We start from the raw sequence: 16,237 nt of genomic DNA, 5'->3' as shown, positions 1-16,237 counted from the left end.
TCCCTTTGGGGGCAAAAAGTAGAGAAATTTGAAGTACATTATTAGAGAATCTCCCAGCACATAAATACCCTGAAATACAGGCAATTCCACCTTCCTGCTCCATTACTTCAATATCTTTGTTTTCAAGGCAGCATCAGACAGATCCTCAATACATTTCTAATGCATTTTCTGCTCTAAACACCTATTTTTAGCCTTTCCAAAACCTATTTCCAATTAAATTGCTGTGCCGGGAGAAAACTTTCAGCCACTTCTCTCATGCAAATCTTTTCTTCAAGGTGAGATAAGTCATCACTGTAGTTAAAAAAAAAATCATCGACAACCCATATCTGCATAAGAGGGCCCCAAAAAACTTATTTTCTTTGCTAAACAAGAGAATATCACTGCAGGGGTCAGATAACACATTTCCAGTCCTGAAAATCTAAAATATACATAATAATAAATATAAATATATATAAGACATAAAATATAATTTTAACATACAAAAATATAAAAGTATAAATCTATATATAAATAACAATACAATGAATTTTGCTGGGGGACTTCATTTGGGGAGAAAAATTACTGCACTGGACAACTTTTCTGCATCAGATTCCCCAGCTAATTCATTTTGCACTTGGTTATTATCTAATTCCCTCCCACACACACCTCCAGTTTGTTTACTGCCTTTCCCACCTTGAACTATTTGCTCCTGATGAGAAATAAATTCCTTGCTTTTTCTTGAATTGGGGGGGAAAAAAAATCTGTCTGGAAAAATAAAATTGGTTTTACAAGCAAAAAAATCACATTTCTATTTCTTAAGATAATTCCCTCTCTTGCTTAGAGATAGCAACGGTGGTTTTCCATACCTACAGATAAAGCTGTTTGGAAAAATGTAAATTAAGAGAGGAAATTCAGCCGCCCAACGTGGGGCTCGAACCCACGACCCTGAGATTAAGAGTCTCATGCTCTACCGACTGAGCTAGCCGGGCTTGTTTGGGAGGTTATTTCTGCTCTTTTTCTCACGCAAAAAGTGAATTTGGTACTGATTTAATGAAAAGAAGAGAAAATTTTCGAGTTTTAAAATGGGAAGATTAAGCAGAAGCTCTTCCCCAGGGTATTTAGAGGGTGCATCAGAATGACACAAAGAGCAGCAGGATGAAGATGTGCTGCAGCAGAAACCCCAGAATAAAACCCCCAAATAAGGTCCCTTACCGGGGTCGTGCTCCGAGGTCTGAGCATCCTGTCTTCACATCCCCACTGCCTTTATATGATGTTTCCCCTTGCTTGGGCCGAGCCAGGACCTGAACGACCTCAGAGCCACCGGGGGATATTGTTTGGTGGGAACAATGCTTCTGCTCACACCTGGGCAAACAGCTCACAGAGCTCCGGTCGTCCTTCCAGGACATGTAGATATTTGTTCCCTGGGTGAGTCCCTGCAGGCTCTCAGACCCTTTAATCTCCCTCTGTGCAGAGAAACCCCCCAGCTCCCCGCTTTGCAGTGAGCCCTGGGTTATCTCCATAGGAAAAACCCAGATTCACTAGACCTGCATGCAAGCCTAGAGCCTTTCTCTGCTGTCACTGCAACCTGGGCAGCCCTTTGCTTTTGGAGCCCCATTACTTGATTTTTTATATCTATTTTTAATATGCAAACACCAATAAAAGGGGTAGATGTGCGAGCATCATCCACTTTGGGCAAAAAGCAAACCGTCTCTCTATCCCCCTCCCTGTTCTGCATCACATTTAATCTCATTGTGACTTCTGCATTTTTTTTCGTGGAACAAAAAGACTGAAAAAAAACAAGGACGGACCCAGACCAATGCCGGGAAACCTTCAATTGATCCTGGATCCTCTTTGTCCTAAGCTAGCAAGCAGGAATTTGCAAAAAAACAAAAGCTTCAGCACTTCCCATTTTCTCACCTGTATTTTTGTTGTTTCAATTTTACCTTATCCACCTTTTCCTTAGCTGATCTAGCTCATGCATGGCACATGGAAGAACCAAATCTTTTTCATCTCAGTGCCTTGCAAGCCAAAGCCTGCAGCCTGAAAACCCACTTGACAATCCCCAGCAGTTTTTGCATGAAGTGAGCAGCCAGAAGTGCTCAAGAAACCCACCCAACTCGTGCACCTCTTGTGCTTGGGAAACGTGGCTCGTGCAGAGCCCCATGGCCATGGTCAGATCTCTGTTCTGGAGGGCTTAAATTACAAGATTATGGCCTGAAAGAATTACATGTTTAATTAGGACGTGATTCCAAGAATCCTGCCTACCTGCTCCAAGTGACTTCTGAGTGCTTTGGCTTCACCTGTATCAACCCAGCACAATGTTTATGCAGCTGTGCTTGGGCTGACGGCACAAATCCCGATAACACCTACATTTCTTCAAGCATGAAGCCAAGCTTAACTCCTCCAGGCAGCCAGAAGTGAGTGGAAGAAGCTCTTGCAGTGCTGGGTTCTTGCTGGGATCCACTGGTCCAGAGAACTCCGGAGAGGAGCACGGTGCAATGCTTTGCTGGCCCAAAACCTCAACTTGTTCTTATCTCGACTCTTTGCTGTGCTTTTCCATACAATGTTGAGCAAAAGGCTGTTTCAAATCAAAAAAGATGCTCACAATCTATGATATTACATATATGGAAACAGGGTGTGTGTGTATATATATATATATATATTTCTTGAAGAATTGAAGAATGTGGGTTCCCTGGAATTTATTTTTATCGGTACCAGCAAGTAACACCTACTACAGGACCCCACTGTTTCTATATGGCTGGATGCCCTCCTGTTTCCAAACCACTTCCAGGCTGGAGAGGTTTACATGACTCAAAAACAACATAAAGCAGTAATAATAATAATAATAATAATAATAGTTATATATATATGTTTATATATATATGAAGCAGTGGTAGAGGTTAAGGAAATGAGTAGGATTCACTCTGCAATGCCAGGGGATGAAGGAAAATTTTGAAGGGGAAATGAGAAGAAAGTGGTGGAAGGGGTGAGAAAGAGGGATGATTAAAAGGCATTTTCCTCCTGGAAAAAGGGAAGAACAACCCAAATATCCCTGTGTGACACTGAGCAAATTGATTAAGCAGAGAGGCACCTCTTAGCTCTTTTTAGACATTTCTCATTTTGGGGGCTGTGGATGGAGTTGGCCGAGAGTTTCACAAAACAGCCCCAGATACTTTTTCTTTTGCAAAACGTGAGGGAAAGTGTTAAAACTCATCGCCCAACGTGGGGCTCGAACCCACGACCCTGAGATTAAGAGTCTCATGCTCTACCGACTGAGCTAGCCGGGCCACCTGGTTTGGCTGTTTTGGAAACTAGAACCTGTGCAATAGGCATAGGGAGGTGGGAGGATACAGGATTGCAGCAGGAACCAGAAAACAGCAGGAAAAGCTCTGGATTGCTGGGTTTGTTTCGCTTTTTTTGCCGTGCCTGCTGCAGTGCCAAGTGTACTTTGCTCTGCCCGGGGGAAACGTGCAGCCGGGTTATGCGCCCACGCCGGGGGAAGACCCCGCAGCAGAGCTCAGAGGCGGCGAAGACCGAGATGCTTCGTATTGTATTAGCAGGGGGTACATAAAAAAAGAAAAATGAAAACAGAGAATTCGGTTTTTCCCTGACCGGGAATCGAACCCGGGCCGCGGCGGTGAGAGCGCCGAATCCTAGCCACTAGACCACCAGGGAGCGCCGTAAGGCAAGTTGCCCGCATTTAATATGGAGTAAAGGTAATGCCCGGTGCTTTAATTTGGGGGACTCGGCGCTGCCTTTTACCGATCTGAGAGCAAAAAAAAAGCAGCTCCGCGCTGAATGCGGCGGCTATTTTCCTCCTCCTTCCTTTGGGATCTGCATGGGAAAATCCTCCCAAGCAAGCAGGCCCTTGGGTTTATCTTCTGCTGCCATCCAGCGGTGGCTTCTCCAACACCTGGGAGTCCTTCTGCTCTCCTGGGATATCCCAGAAGGTCCCGAAGCCACCAAATGTTTTTTTCCTACCCCCTAGTGTCCCCAAACACATGGGGTTTGTCTGCTTCAGTAGGAGACCGAAGGCATTCCCAGCCAGCCGCTGGATTCATCTTGATGCATTCAATTCAGTTGGAAGCACCCCAGGAACCCCAGATCCCTCCATTTCTTGGAGGTGATAAGGGTGAAAATAAGCACGTAACTGCTGCCTCAGCAGCTCTATGGAAAGATGCACAACAGTGGACCATAGATTTCTGGTAAGGGGATCAGTTTAATCCTTGACATTCACAAGAATTTCAGTCCACTTACTGATTTCGCCTGTTCTTTAGGCATTTTTCCTGTGTTGTTACTGGAAGATGAACAAAGTTCAGTCACTACACAGGACTCTCTCCTACTGCTAGATCACATTTTACAGAGAAACCCCCATTTCTAGAAAAAAATTCAGTTTTACTCCTTATATGCCACAACTAACATCATATTAGAATGAATCTACATGTAGAATAGAAATATGACTGTAGGAGATTGAAAGCAGTTCAACAGAAAAAATACTACATTTTCACTCTCCAGACTATGCCTAAATTCCTGGAAGAATGGAAATATGAAGAGCAAAGGACTTTAACAAAAGCTACATGGAAATGTGGGTCAGCATAGATGCAGCAAGGAGGGGAAAATCCACGTTTAATGACAAGGAGCTGTGCTCCAGAGAGTTAATTGAATGTGGAGCCTGAAATTTTTGGCTGCTATTCAAGGTCATGTCCCAAAAAACAAATACATGCATCCAGGAGCAGGAATGCATGACTGCAAAGTCTCCCCCCTTCACCCACTCTCAGTTTTTTTTTTTTTTTAGCTTATATGGGCCATGAGTAAATGCAAAATATGCTCAGGGAAACTGGAGCAGATTCACTGCTCAGTTTTGACACAGCAGAACCATAAATTTGGGGGTGATGTCCAGGAATTGAGCTGAGCCCTGGGATGAACATGGGAAGAAACTTTACCTGGGCAAGGGAGAAGCTGAGTATAAGAATAAAAACACAGGAGGAAGATACAAAAAGCTTTGTGGGTTCCTAGCAAGGTTAAGGTGATTTAGGCCAAAGAAATAGCAGCATCCCAAGAAGGAAACCTATGTTATGTGGGGATGGCACCACATTATTCACCAATAGACAGCCAAAAAACTCTGCCCCCTTGGCATGACCTCCAGTGCTGGATAATCCTTACCTCTGTTTGGGGTGGCTGCACTGTACCTTAGGATGGGAAGAAGGACAGAGACAGCCATAAAGGCAGCCCATGGGGTGGAGCAGCAGGATCCACAGCCATACACAGATACTTCATCAAAGCAGCTTGAAAAAGGATGAACCCTCCACCACTGAGCTTAAGTAGAGCCCCTGAGGCATGGGCATGGCTTGAGGGGTCTGAGGTGGGGCTGGTCAGGGTTGTTAGCCCTCATTAGTGCCCTCAGCTGGGCAGTCGGTCTTCCCACATTAGCTTACGGGTTTGGAGTATCAGCTGTGTGAGCTGAGGACACAGCAGCACAAAATCTTCTTTATCTGAACCGGTGGGGAGCAGAAGAAGGGATTGGGAGCCTCCGAAGCAGCTCGTGCAAGAACGACCCTTTCTCTTGGCTGCCAAAACAGCATCCCTGAAAACCTTGCCAAGCAGCAGGGTGGGAATGGAAATTATTAAATTATTAAAATGCACAATCATATTATAGAGAGGGGTGTAAAAAACTCGAGGAGAGTAGGAAAAGGGGTGTTTCTGCCCGGTTTCGAACCGGGGACCTTTCGCGTGTGAGGCGAACGTGATAACCACTACACTACAGAAACTGGATGGAACATGTATATTCCCCTATTTCTGCAATAGCCTGAAGCCTGTTTGCGCTGGGTTTATTTTAGGTTTATCTGCACTAAAACTACATGCAAAGCAAGGGCTTTCACTTCTGTTCTTGACAATTCATGCTTCTTTTATGCTTTATTTATTTATTTTTTTTAACAAGACACTGCATTTATAGAGCTATCATACATACTCATCTCTTGAGAGGTCAGTATTAACGATGTGCAGAAAATGAAGGATGTGCTGTGCAGAACGACAGTGAGGACAAGCTGCTTTAGATTTTGGGTTTCCCTTCTTCCCTCTCTCTGCCTTTGCAAGCCCTGCCTTGGTGCAGGAGTTGAAGGATGGAGAAAATCCACAGGATGCATTCAAAAATAAAAAAAATGAATAGAACCATGTTTCTGCCTGGTTTCGAACCAGGGACCTTTCGCGTGTTAGGCGAATGTGATAACCACTACACTACAGAAACTGGATGTGTAGGTAGATTTTGACTCATTTCTCCAATATCCCAAGGTCCATCTGCACAGGTTTTGCAGAGCTTCCATTATGCCTTGGCTCCTCCGCGCTCACAGCAAAGGAGTCAGCTCTTGTGTTCAGCCCCTGGCCATGTTTTCAAGGAGCAGGGCACAACATTTACACCCATGCTACACACAGACATTTATACAGCATCACGGAGATGTTCACACGCATCCAGAAGATGTTGTGGATCAATGTGTGCATGGTGGAGGTGGAGAAAATGAAGGCTTTGCTGTACTGAACAGCAAAGAAATGAAATATGTTAGAGCTTTGATTTTCCTCGTCTCTGCCCTGTGCTTGCAAGCCCTGCTTTGGTGCAAGAGGTGAAGGAGGGAGAAAAGCAGAGAGACCTTTGAAAACTGAAGAAAGTCCCTTAAAAGTTGTTTCTGCCCGGTTTCGAACCGGGGACCTTTCGCGTGTGAGGCGAACGTGATAACCACTACACTACAGAAACCGGGTGAAGAAAATCATGTGCCCCATTTCCCCTATAGCCACCCCATTGCCATTGGGTTTCCTTTTCCTTCATCCACGCCAACAGCCCGAGCAAAGCAAAGGGCTCAGCTCTGCCAAAAGACACAGATTTGCCTGAAAAATATAATAATAATAATAAAAAGACACTGCATTTCTACACATAACATGCATATGCAACTCTTTAGAGTTAAATAAATACGTGCGGTTGAAAAGGAAAAGTTTGCTGTGCATTATGGCTGGTTTAGAGTTTGGATTTTCCTCATCGCTGCTCTGGTGTTTGCAAGCCCTGCTTTGGTGCAGGAGGTGATGGAGGGAGAAAAGCAGGGAGACCCTTGAAAACTGAAGAAAGTCCCATAAAAGTTGTTTCTGCCTGGTTTCGAACCAGGGGCCTTTCGCGTGTTAGGCGAACGTGATAACCACTACACTACAGAAACACATAAAATAGCCTAAAAAATGCCATAATTCTGGTAGGATGCACCCAGTTCTCCTCCAGCTTTTCCAGCTCCTTTACTACCGCAATTCTTCACTGAACCCCTCGGATTTGCTATTAGCTTTAGAAAAAAGACCATTTTTACAACCAGCCAAGTTTGGGAAAAAGAGCAAGAAACAGTTTTATTTTGGACAAAGCCCCAAAGCAGCAACATGAGGATGGAAACTAAGGGGAATGCTTTCCACACCGATGATGGAAACTAAGGGGAATACTTTCCACACCAATTTGCAGAGAAGTCCGGAGGGGTCCCCTCTGCCAGAGGGGAGGAAAAGAGGGAACAGGAAAAATTCTGATTTTTTTCTCAGACTTTGCTTTCCCTGACCGGGAATCGAACCCGGGCCACGGCGGTGAAAGCGCCGGATCCTAGCCACTAGACCACCAGGGAGAGATATTGTAACATCATAATTGTTTTAATCAATTTTGCTATTTTTATATATATATATATATATATATATATATATATATATATTTTTTTTTTCTATTTTATTTATTATCCTTACAAAAGGTGATATGCAAGCACCTGGCCAAACCTTTAGTGGCTTGGTTCTGTCCTCGATGCAATCAAGACCCTGCAAGAATCACAGTCAGGGCTGCCCCCCTGTGTCCCACACCATTTGCATGTGCTTTTTAGGCTCTTTTTTATTTTTTTTTTACTTAATTCTGTCCGGATTAAGAGCCTGGGAAGTCATCTCAGGGGGATGCTGAGCAAAGCAGCTTCTATTGGGTTCATGCGAGGAATTTTGGGGTGGAGGGCACAGTGCTATGAATTTGTGCAAAAGAATGGGTGGAAATTTTTTTTTTAATGGCTTTTCATCCTCGATCCCAGGGATTTATCTCACCCTGGGAGCTTCGCTCAGAGCCCGGCAGCTGACACCGGTGCTATCACAAACCCCCTCAGATGTTGTCAAAACTGTGCAACAATAAAAGATGAGACTGGGATAATAAAACAAGACATCGGCTCCCTGGTGGTCTAGTGGCTAGGATTCGGCGCTTTCACCGCCGCGGCCCGGGTTCGATTCCCGGTCAGGGAAAAGAGTATTTATTTTCCCTAATTAATCTATATTTTTAAATTCTGGTTGCACTGATATTCCCTGCCCCACCTGCCACCGTGACCCCAAGGAAAATATCCAAGCATAAACTCATGATCTGCCTCAAACTTGTGCTGTAAGTAGAGATTTTATTTGCAGCCCTGGCTTTTCGACCTCCTGACCAGCTTAAAGGACAAGAAAAACAATAAATATTAAGATTTTTACAGTGTTTCTGCCCAGTTTTGAACCGGGGACCTTTCGCGTGTGAGGCGAACGTGATAACCACTACACTACAGAAACCCTATGTTTTAAGCCCTTTGCCCTCCCTCTCCCCTCACCTAGACACCAAATTTGATTTGGGCTAAAAATGTGACAAAAGAAAAAAATAAGACTTTTTCCTAAGATTACACATCAAAAGGCACCTACGTGCTCCTAATGCTATTATTCATCCAAGCAGGAAGAGTTTTATTTATGTGGTCCTTCCCGGCCGATCCCATTTTTAATTAATTATAGGGTGTTAAAAAAAAATGCATAAATCACCTGCTGGGGAAGGGTGAGGGGAGTTTTCAGTCCTTCCAAAGAATCTTTGTGCTTTTTTTTTTTTTTCTTTGTAGCAGATCTGTGAGAACATTGAAGAAAAGGAGGCTGAAACACCGGAAACCATCACCAAAATAAGGATGAAAAGGATTAAAAGCAAGGGCCCGGCTAGCTCAGTCGGTAGAGCATGAGACTCTTAATCTCAGGGTCGTGGGTTCGAGCCCCACGTTGGGCGCCTGCATTCCTTTATTTTCTTTATTTTCACAAGCTATCAGCTGAAAACCATCCCCGATTTCCCAGTGCCCGCACTAGTGACGAATCACCACGAAACCCCACGAAGAAAGAAAAAAGAAGGGGGAAAAAAAACCAACAACAACAAAAAAAAAAACCCTCTAAATTAATTTTTAAGGTCTTTATAATCCCATTTAAGCCCTACGCTTATCACAGTCAGGATGGCCGAGTGGTCTAAGGCGCCAGACTCAAGACTCTGCCTTCCCACAGCTGGGTATTCTGGTCTCCGAATGGAGGCGTGGGTTCAAATCCCACTCCTGACACACATATTTTATTATTTTTTTTTTTCAGTTATTTTCCCCAAAGAAATGCTCATTTCACCATGAGACCGAAAATCCCCCGGTGCTGCATGATTTCTGACCGCAAATGGCTGACTAAAGGGAGTTTTCCCCAAAGCTGGGCTCCGCCTTGGGCTGGGAACTGCCGAAAAAGGGTTCTTTCACTTTTATTTTCAATTCTCTCGTATTCAGCAAGCTTCTTTTGAGCAAACTACTCACTTAAAGCAATTTTGCTTTAAGGGGGGGCTTTGCACTATGCACTTTGACTTTCTGCAAGCCAAATTGCTTTTAAAAAGTGTTTTTTTGGGAGAGGAATCCGTTTTTTGTTGTTGTTGTTGTTGAGAGAGAGGAGGTTTTTGGGGGTGCCCGGGGTCCGATTTAGGTGCTGGAAGGAGGTAGGGTCATGCCAGGGTGCGGGCAGGGAAACAAACTAGGCAGGAGAGTTTCTGTAGTGTAGTGGTTATCACGTTCGCCTCACACGCGAAAGGTCCCCGGTTCGAAACCGGGCAGAAACACCTTATATTTCCCCTGTATTTTATATATATTTTATTTTATTTTACTATATTTTAATGTTTTATATATATTTTATTTTATTTTACTTTATTTTACTTTATTTAACTTTGTTTTACTTCGTTTTTACTTTAATTTATTCATTTTACTTTATATTCTTTACTTTATATTCTTTATATTCTTCTATATTCTTTTATATTCTTTATATTCTTTATATATTCTTTATATTCTTCTATATTCTATTTTATTTTCTTCTGTATTCCCCCTTTTTGGAAAAAGAAATATTACAAATATTCTTGCAAGCGTTTCCAATCTCTCCCAGGTCTTGCAGCGGTTGTCACAAGCACAGCCCACTGCGCGAAACAGACCTTCCCCTTAACTAATGGGAAATGTGCAGCACGTGCCCGAGTTCCCCCCGCGTGTGACGGCGCGCTTTGGGCGATTTGCTTGTATTTTCTTTCTTTGTCGGCATTTAGCACGGGCGCTTTGGTAAGTAAAAGAGGTGAGGCTGGTGCAAGGTGGGCGGTTGTGGTGCGTGGAGCGTTGAGCAAAAGCGAAGCGTGCGTGGGTTGTGAAGAGGCGCGCTGCAAAAGGCCGTGGAGGGGAAGGGAAGTTGTGGAAGCGTGTGTTTTTTGGGTGAGGGGCGAGTTTGTGAAAAGGGAGAGGAGGGTGTCGGGGGAGGAAAAGGTGACCTCCCTGGCCGGGTCTTGAACCCGGGCCTCTTCGTTGAGAGCGCTGCATCCTAACCCCTTGGCTATCCAGGGAGCACGGGGGGAGGGGCTGTTTGAGGGCTCTTGGCTGTTGCCAGCCGCCAGCGGCATGGCCAGCAAGTGGCAGCAAGAGACAAGCCCGAGAGCACGCTGCAAAGGAGCCACTTGCTTCTTGCCACTTGGCCCCTTGCCATTCAGCGCCTCACGCAAAGAAACCTTTGCGCAGTACCAAAGCCACAGCTCTCCAATTGCTTTGCCTAGCCCAAACCGCTGCCGCCACGCAGTGCCAGGCAAGCTGCCAAGTGCTTGGCGAGCAGCCTCCAGCCCCTCTGGCTTCCTTCTTCCATGCCCAACTTGCCCTTAGGCACCAGCTCAGCCCGAGGCTCTTGCTCAAGGAGAGGCTGAAGCCAGCTCTGCTTGGGAAGGATTTCTTTCTCTTGGCTTTAGGCACGGACAGATGTGTTTGCGTGCCACCTAGTCAGTCGAGGCTCCTGTGGACTTGGAGGACTCGTGCGGGGACTTGTTGAGCTCTTTGTAAATGAGATACCGTAGAAATTGCCACCGTTGTGCATCGATTAGGTTATCTCACCCGTTGATGAGATTATTGCCTTCTTGTCGGCAGAAAGGTAGGAAAACTCGAAGCAGTCAGCAAGTCCTAAAGGCTTTTGCATCTCGGTCCACGGCGTCTATGCTCAGTCACGACGCTCAGTGGGATGAAAAGTGCAGGTGAAGGCTCCAGCAAACAGCAGGGATGCGCGATCAGTTGGAGATTTGGCTCAGCTCTGTCGCTGTTCTCCAACAGAGAGGTTTTCTTCATGCCTTCAAAAGCCATCTCTGGGGTGATGAGACCCCACCGTGTCCCCAGATTTGGGTGAGTGAGACTTGAGGCATGGGGAGGGTCAGGGGGACAGGGTGAACTGGCACCCCCTCCCCAGGCAGAGCAGAGGGAGGATTTGCTCCCCTGCAAAGGATGTCGGCGGGTAGGTGAAGATGGGCGCCTGGTTGTGGGAGTCGAAAAATGCCACGCGCCCTGCCTCGTAGTCCAGGTAAATCCCAATCACCCTGGGGGCAGCAAGCAGCGAGATGGGGCTGGTAGGACAGGTGAGAGCCTGGTACTGGCTCCCACATTGCCCCACCGCCCAGATGCCCACCTCGGGCTTGACGCTGATCCGTCCTTTCCTCCTCACCGACTCTTTGGCCACCCCAACGGCCCAGGCTTCCCCGTCACCCACCTCCACCTCCCAGTAGTACCTCCCTGTGCTGAAACCCTCGCAGCCCAGCACGCAGCGGGATGAATCGAAGCGTTTGGGGTTATCGGGCACGGGCTGGCGGGTGTCTTCCCATCTCACGCGTTTGCGATCCTCGGACAGGACCAGCCGGGGATGCGCCGTCTCCGGATCCAGCGTCAGGCTTACTGAGGACAAAGAGAAGATGAGCATCAGAGGCATGGTCCTAAATGACCTTAACGTCATGTTTTGTCTATGTAATGTCTATTTTCCCCAGCCTGGCTTGACTGGGACACTCCAGCTCCCAGTCCAGGGGCTCTCCTTGTTTGCTGGAGTGATGGAAGAATTGTTTTATGCCCATGAGCAAAGAAAAGGAAGAGAAATGTGACTGCACGAAGGGAAATTGATCTAGAAAAGCAAGGCTTTGAAGTGTGGATATTTTTTTTCTGGTAGTCTCCAGGCCATTGAAAAGAAGACAGGAATCCTCCATTGTCCCATGATCTTTGTTTTTTTAAGATCACCAATGTTCCCAGCAGCTTCACAGGGAAATGTTTGCAACGTTCACCTTGTTAGGAGAGCTGCTGCTGTGCAGGACTCCACGTGACATCCCACAGGCATCCCAACGCTGACCTGGCTCCCCAGGTCCTGCCAGGAGGCAAATTCGTCCTCCCTCATGCAATCAGCCAGAGTAATTGCACCTTGCTATGCTAATACACGGGGCATGTTGGAGGTATCTCTTTGTGACATTGCACCAGGACTTCTACTCTGCTGAGATCTTCCTGAAATCCACTGCAAACAGACCCAGGTGCAACCTCCAGCCCTCTCCTCCCCGGTTCCTCTCTACCTTGAAATTTCATCAGCATCTCCTTGAGGGCAACGTTCTTCTGGGGAAGACTGGTGGGTGTCTCAGCCAGCTCAGGCGATGCCTCCAGTGGCTTCTGGGCGCTCTCTCTCTCAAGCCTGGAAGGAAAGGAAAGCTGGCTCATAATACTGCCTTTGCTTCTTATTCTCATGATGAGAATTTCTGACTGATTTTCAAGTGGGATTTATTACAAAGAAATAATAGTGGGGCTGGAGCAAAGGACGGGTACTAGGGTAGTCATTAATGAACTCCCCAAGAAGCATCTGCTGACCCAGAGCACTATTTTGTCCCAAACACCAAGCAGTGAAGAGCTTCTCTCACGATCAGCAATGCTCTACATCAAGGGAAATACAAACAATAAAAGATGCCTTTCCTTGCCTGGTTTTACCTTTAAAATAACCCACCTTCCTGGTCCATGTCCAAAGAGCATTATTCACAAAGAGGTCAATTATAGGGGTGGAAGTTCATACTCAAGTTCCCCTTTCACCCAAATGCACTCCTGGGTGTTTAAACACCCGGATAGTTTTAGCTGCTGGGTTGTAATTTATGGTGGACGTCTGACAGCTTTTCCTGGTCTTCAGGATCCAACTGGGACCAGGGCACTTTTTGCAGTGTCCTAGCTTTATCCTATGTGTCTATGCAGTCTCTGGGAGGGTCATATGGGACTGGGATTTTGGAGTCCATCAGTGTCACCACCGTAGAAATAAACAACATTAACATCGTAATAACGTGTGGGAGAAGCCACAAACCTGCTCAGGATGTTCCTGCTGTCCTACAAGGAAAGGATTAGAGAAGGAGCATTAGGACAGAGCAACATCAACCTGACAATAAACAACAAGAGGCTGCCTTGGGGTGACCTCAGGCAACCACTCTAAAATGACGGGTCTAAAATAGTACTGCATTGCCTGCACGCTGTTTGCAGATGTGCTGCAGGGTTTGGCGAGGTCATGGCAGCACCATTGAACGAGCTGCTCGTTGTAGTTACCTGCCATCACCCTCCGTGTCCCTTCCCCTGGGGCACGGGTGTTACTATTGCTAATGCACACTACTGCTTTGGCATAGCCAGCTGTTTGAAAGCAGGAGTTAAGCAGAGCCTGCAGCTGGGCTCAGGTAGCCTGGTTTGATGACTACTTAAGGAGGAGATGAGCCACAGCTAGGCACTGCTTTTTGTTTCTCCACGCTGTATTGTTGGGATTTAGACCATCTTTCTGCATGTAGGCACGTCCAGTCAGATGGATGAGTGCCATAGCCATCATCGTTAAGTAGTGATTTAAATAAATTGGGCTTGGGTTAAAATGTTCAGACGGACAGCTGGGCCATTGAAGAAAAGAAACTTATTTCATTTTTTTTAAAAAGCTTTGAAGGATAATAGTTTAAAAGGAGCATTTAGGATGAATTTGCCCCCTGGGCTGGTGACAGCGGTGATGTTGAAGGCCAGCAGTCTGCCCCGGGGCTCTCACCTGCAGGAGTTCGTACGCTGGCTGCTGACACTTCTCTTCCAGCTCACGGATCTGCTCGCCCACGGAGGAGATCTCCTCCGAGAGCTTGGCCGTGTTCTCCTCCTGCCTCCTCACGATCTCCTGGTCCAGCTTTGCAAGCTGGCCCAAGAGGAGCTGCTCCTGTCGCTCCACGAACTGGTGCAGCTGCTTGATTTCGGCCACGACCTTCTGCCTCTCCGCTTCTACCCTTTCCTGCAAAAAATGCACGCAAGGGAGAGGCAGGGAGAAATAGCTTGGGGGAAATTGCAACAGAGCAGATCGAATGTGTTGACTTTAGGTGCAACACAGCCATTAATTCATAAATTCCAGTGACATTGCAGAGCAGAGGAATGGGTAATAGTTTAGACTTTTTTTTTCTTTTTTTTCTTTCATTGCCATTTCTAGGCCGAAGGTGTTGGCAGAGAGCATTTGCCATGGACTGTAATCTTTGTACCTAAAATGCTGCAGACCTCTGAACAGCAGGGAAAGATACACACCAACACCAGAAGCAGGTAAGTCAGGGAATATGTATTTTATTGTATATTATGCATCTACGTGTATATGTATACATATATGTATTATGTATATCAACTATGTATTTTCTTTTACTTTTATTTTATTTTACTTTATTTTACTTTACATGATTTTATTTTTATTTTCCTTTACTTGATTTTATTTTTATTTTTCTTTACTTGATTTTATTTTTATTTTCGTTTTTTATTTCTATTTTATTTTTTATTTTTATCTTATTTTCTTCTGTATTCCCCCTTTTTGGAAAAAGAAATATTACAAATATTCTTGCAAGCGTTTCCAATCTCTCCCAGGTCTTGCAGCGGTTGTCACAAGCACAGCCCACTGCGCGAAACAGACCTTCCCCTTAACTAATGGGAAATGTGCAGCACCTGCCCGAGTTCCCCCCGCGTGTGACGGCGCGCTTTGGGCGATTTGCTTGTATTTTCTTTCTTTGTCGGCATTTAGCATGGGCGCTTTGGTAAGTAAAAGAGGTGAGGCTGGTGCAAGGTGGGCGGTTGTGGTGCGTGGAGCGGTGAGCAAAAGCGAAGCGTGCGTGGGTTGTGAAGAGGCGCGCTGCAAAAGGCCGTGGAGGGGAAGGGAAGTTGTGGAAGCGTGTGTTTTTTGGGGCAGGGGCGAGTTTGGGAAAAACAAAGGAGGGTGTCGGGGGAGGAAAAGGTGACCTCCCTGGACGGGTCTTTACCCGGGCCTCTTCGTTGAGAGCGCTGCATCCTAACCCCTTGGCTATCCAGGGAGCACGGGGGGAGGGGCTGTTTGAGGGCTCTTGGCCGTTGCCAGCCGCCAGCGGCATGGCCAGCAAGTGGCAGCAAGAGACAAGCCCGAGAGCACGCTGCAAAGGAGCCACTTGCTTCTTGCCACTTGGCCCCTTGCCATTCAGCGCCTCACGCAAAGAAACCTTTGCGCAGCACCAAAGGCACAGCTCTCCAATTGCTTTGCCTAGCCCAAACCGCTGCCGCCACGCAGTGCCAGGCAAGCTGCCAAGTGCTTGGCGAGCAGCCTCCAGCCCCTCTGGCTTCCTTCTTCCATGCCCAACTTGCCCTTAGGCACCAGCTCAGCCCGAGGCTCTTGCTCAAGGAGAGGCTGAAGCCAGCTCTGCTTGGGAAGGATTTCTTTCTCTTGGCTTTAGGCACGGACAGATGTGTTTGCGTGCCACCTAGTCACTCGAGGCTCCTGTGGACTTGGAGGACTCGTGCGGGGACTTGTTGAGCTCTTTGTAAATGAGATACCGTAGAAATTGCCACCGTTGTGCATCGATTAGGTTATCTCACCCGTTGATGAGATTATTGCCTTCTTGTCGGCAGAAAGGTAGGAAAACTCGAAGCAGTCAGCAAGTCCTAAAGGCTTTTGCATCTCGGTCCACGGCGTCTATGCTCAGTCACGACGCTCAGTGGGATGAAAAGTGCAGGTGAAGGCTCCAGCAAACAGCAGGGATGCGCGATCAGTTGGAGATTTGGCTCAGCTCTGTCGCTGTTCTCCAACAGAGAGGTTTAAAAATCACTCTAAACTGACGGGTCTAAAATAGTACTGCATTGCCTGCACGCTGTTTGCAGATGTG

The 16,237-nt window shown here is 46.4% G+C and overlaps 13 non-coding genes across 13 annotated transcripts; 4 read left to right on the top strand and 9 right to left on the bottom strand.

Moving 5' to 3' along the window:
• Nucleotides 1-895: 895 nt before the first annotated feature.
• Nucleotides 896-968, bottom strand: TRNAK-CUU (transfer RNA lysine (anticodon CUU)). Its single transcript has one exon. It is a non-coding gene; the product is annotated as a tRNA-Lys (tRNA).
• Nucleotides 969-3,193: 2,225 nt separating this feature from the next.
• On the bottom strand, nt 3,194-3,266 carry TRNAK-CUU (transfer RNA lysine (anticodon CUU)). The gene has a single exon. It is a non-coding gene; the product is annotated as a tRNA-Lys (tRNA).
• Nucleotides 3,267-3,582: 316 nt separating this feature from the next.
• TRNAE-CUC (transfer RNA glutamic acid (anticodon CUC)) lies at nt 3,583-3,654 on the bottom strand. Its single transcript has one exon. It is a non-coding gene; the product is annotated as a tRNA-Glu (tRNA).
• Nucleotides 3,655-5,674: 2,020 nt separating this feature from the next.
• On the bottom strand, nt 5,675-5,747 carry TRNAV-CAC (transfer RNA valine (anticodon CAC)). Its single transcript has one exon. It is a non-coding gene; the product is annotated as a tRNA-Val (tRNA).
• A 403-nt stretch (nt 5,748-6,150) lies between these two features.
• On the bottom strand, nt 6,151-6,223 carry TRNAV-AAC (transfer RNA valine (anticodon AAC)). Its single transcript has one exon. It is a non-coding gene; the product is annotated as a tRNA-Val (tRNA).
• A 428-nt stretch (nt 6,224-6,651) lies between these two features.
• On the bottom strand, nt 6,652-6,724 carry TRNAV-CAC (transfer RNA valine (anticodon CAC)). The gene has a single exon. It is a non-coding gene; the product is annotated as a tRNA-Val (tRNA).
• A 378-nt stretch (nt 6,725-7,102) lies between these two features.
• On the bottom strand, nt 7,103-7,175 carry TRNAV-AAC (transfer RNA valine (anticodon AAC)). The gene has a single exon. It is a non-coding gene; the product is annotated as a tRNA-Val (tRNA).
• Nucleotides 7,176-7,544: 369 nt separating this feature from the next.
• On the bottom strand, nt 7,545-7,616 carry TRNAE-UUC (transfer RNA glutamic acid (anticodon UUC)). Its single transcript has one exon. It is a non-coding gene; the product is annotated as a tRNA-Glu (tRNA).
• Nucleotides 7,617-8,190: 574 nt separating this feature from the next.
• On the top strand, nt 8,191-8,262 carry TRNAE-UUC (transfer RNA glutamic acid (anticodon UUC)). The gene has a single exon. It is a non-coding gene; the product is annotated as a tRNA-Glu (tRNA).
• A 224-nt stretch (nt 8,263-8,486) lies between these two features.
• TRNAV-CAC (transfer RNA valine (anticodon CAC)) lies at nt 8,487-8,559 on the bottom strand. Its single transcript has one exon. It is a non-coding gene; the product is annotated as a tRNA-Val (tRNA).
• A 399-nt stretch (nt 8,560-8,958) lies between these two features.
• TRNAK-CUU (transfer RNA lysine (anticodon CUU)) lies at nt 8,959-9,031 on the top strand. Its single transcript has one exon. It is a non-coding gene; the product is annotated as a tRNA-Lys (tRNA).
• A 211-nt stretch (nt 9,032-9,242) lies between these two features.
• On the top strand, nt 9,243-9,350 carry TRNAL-CAA (transfer RNA leucine (anticodon CAA)). The gene is made up of 2 exons: nt 9,243-9,280; nt 9,305-9,350. It is a non-coding gene; the product is annotated as a tRNA-Leu (tRNA).
• Nucleotides 9,351-9,807: 457 nt separating this feature from the next.
• On the top strand, nt 9,808-9,880 carry TRNAV-CAC (transfer RNA valine (anticodon CAC)). Its single transcript has one exon. It is a non-coding gene; the product is annotated as a tRNA-Val (tRNA).
• The last annotated feature ends 6,357 nt before the right edge of the window (nt 9,881-16,237 follow it).

Source organism: Anser cygnoides, chromosome 35 (genome assembly GCF_040182565.1).
Source record: "Anser cygnoides isolate HZ-2024a breed goose chromosome 35, Taihu_goose_T2T_genome, whole genome shotgun sequence".
NCBI classification, from domain to species: domain Eukaryota; kingdom Metazoa; phylum Chordata; class Aves; order Anseriformes; family Anatidae; genus Anser; species Anser cygnoides.
Note: the sequence above shows the minus strand (reverse complement) of the source record. Positions and strands in the feature narration are given on the sequence as shown.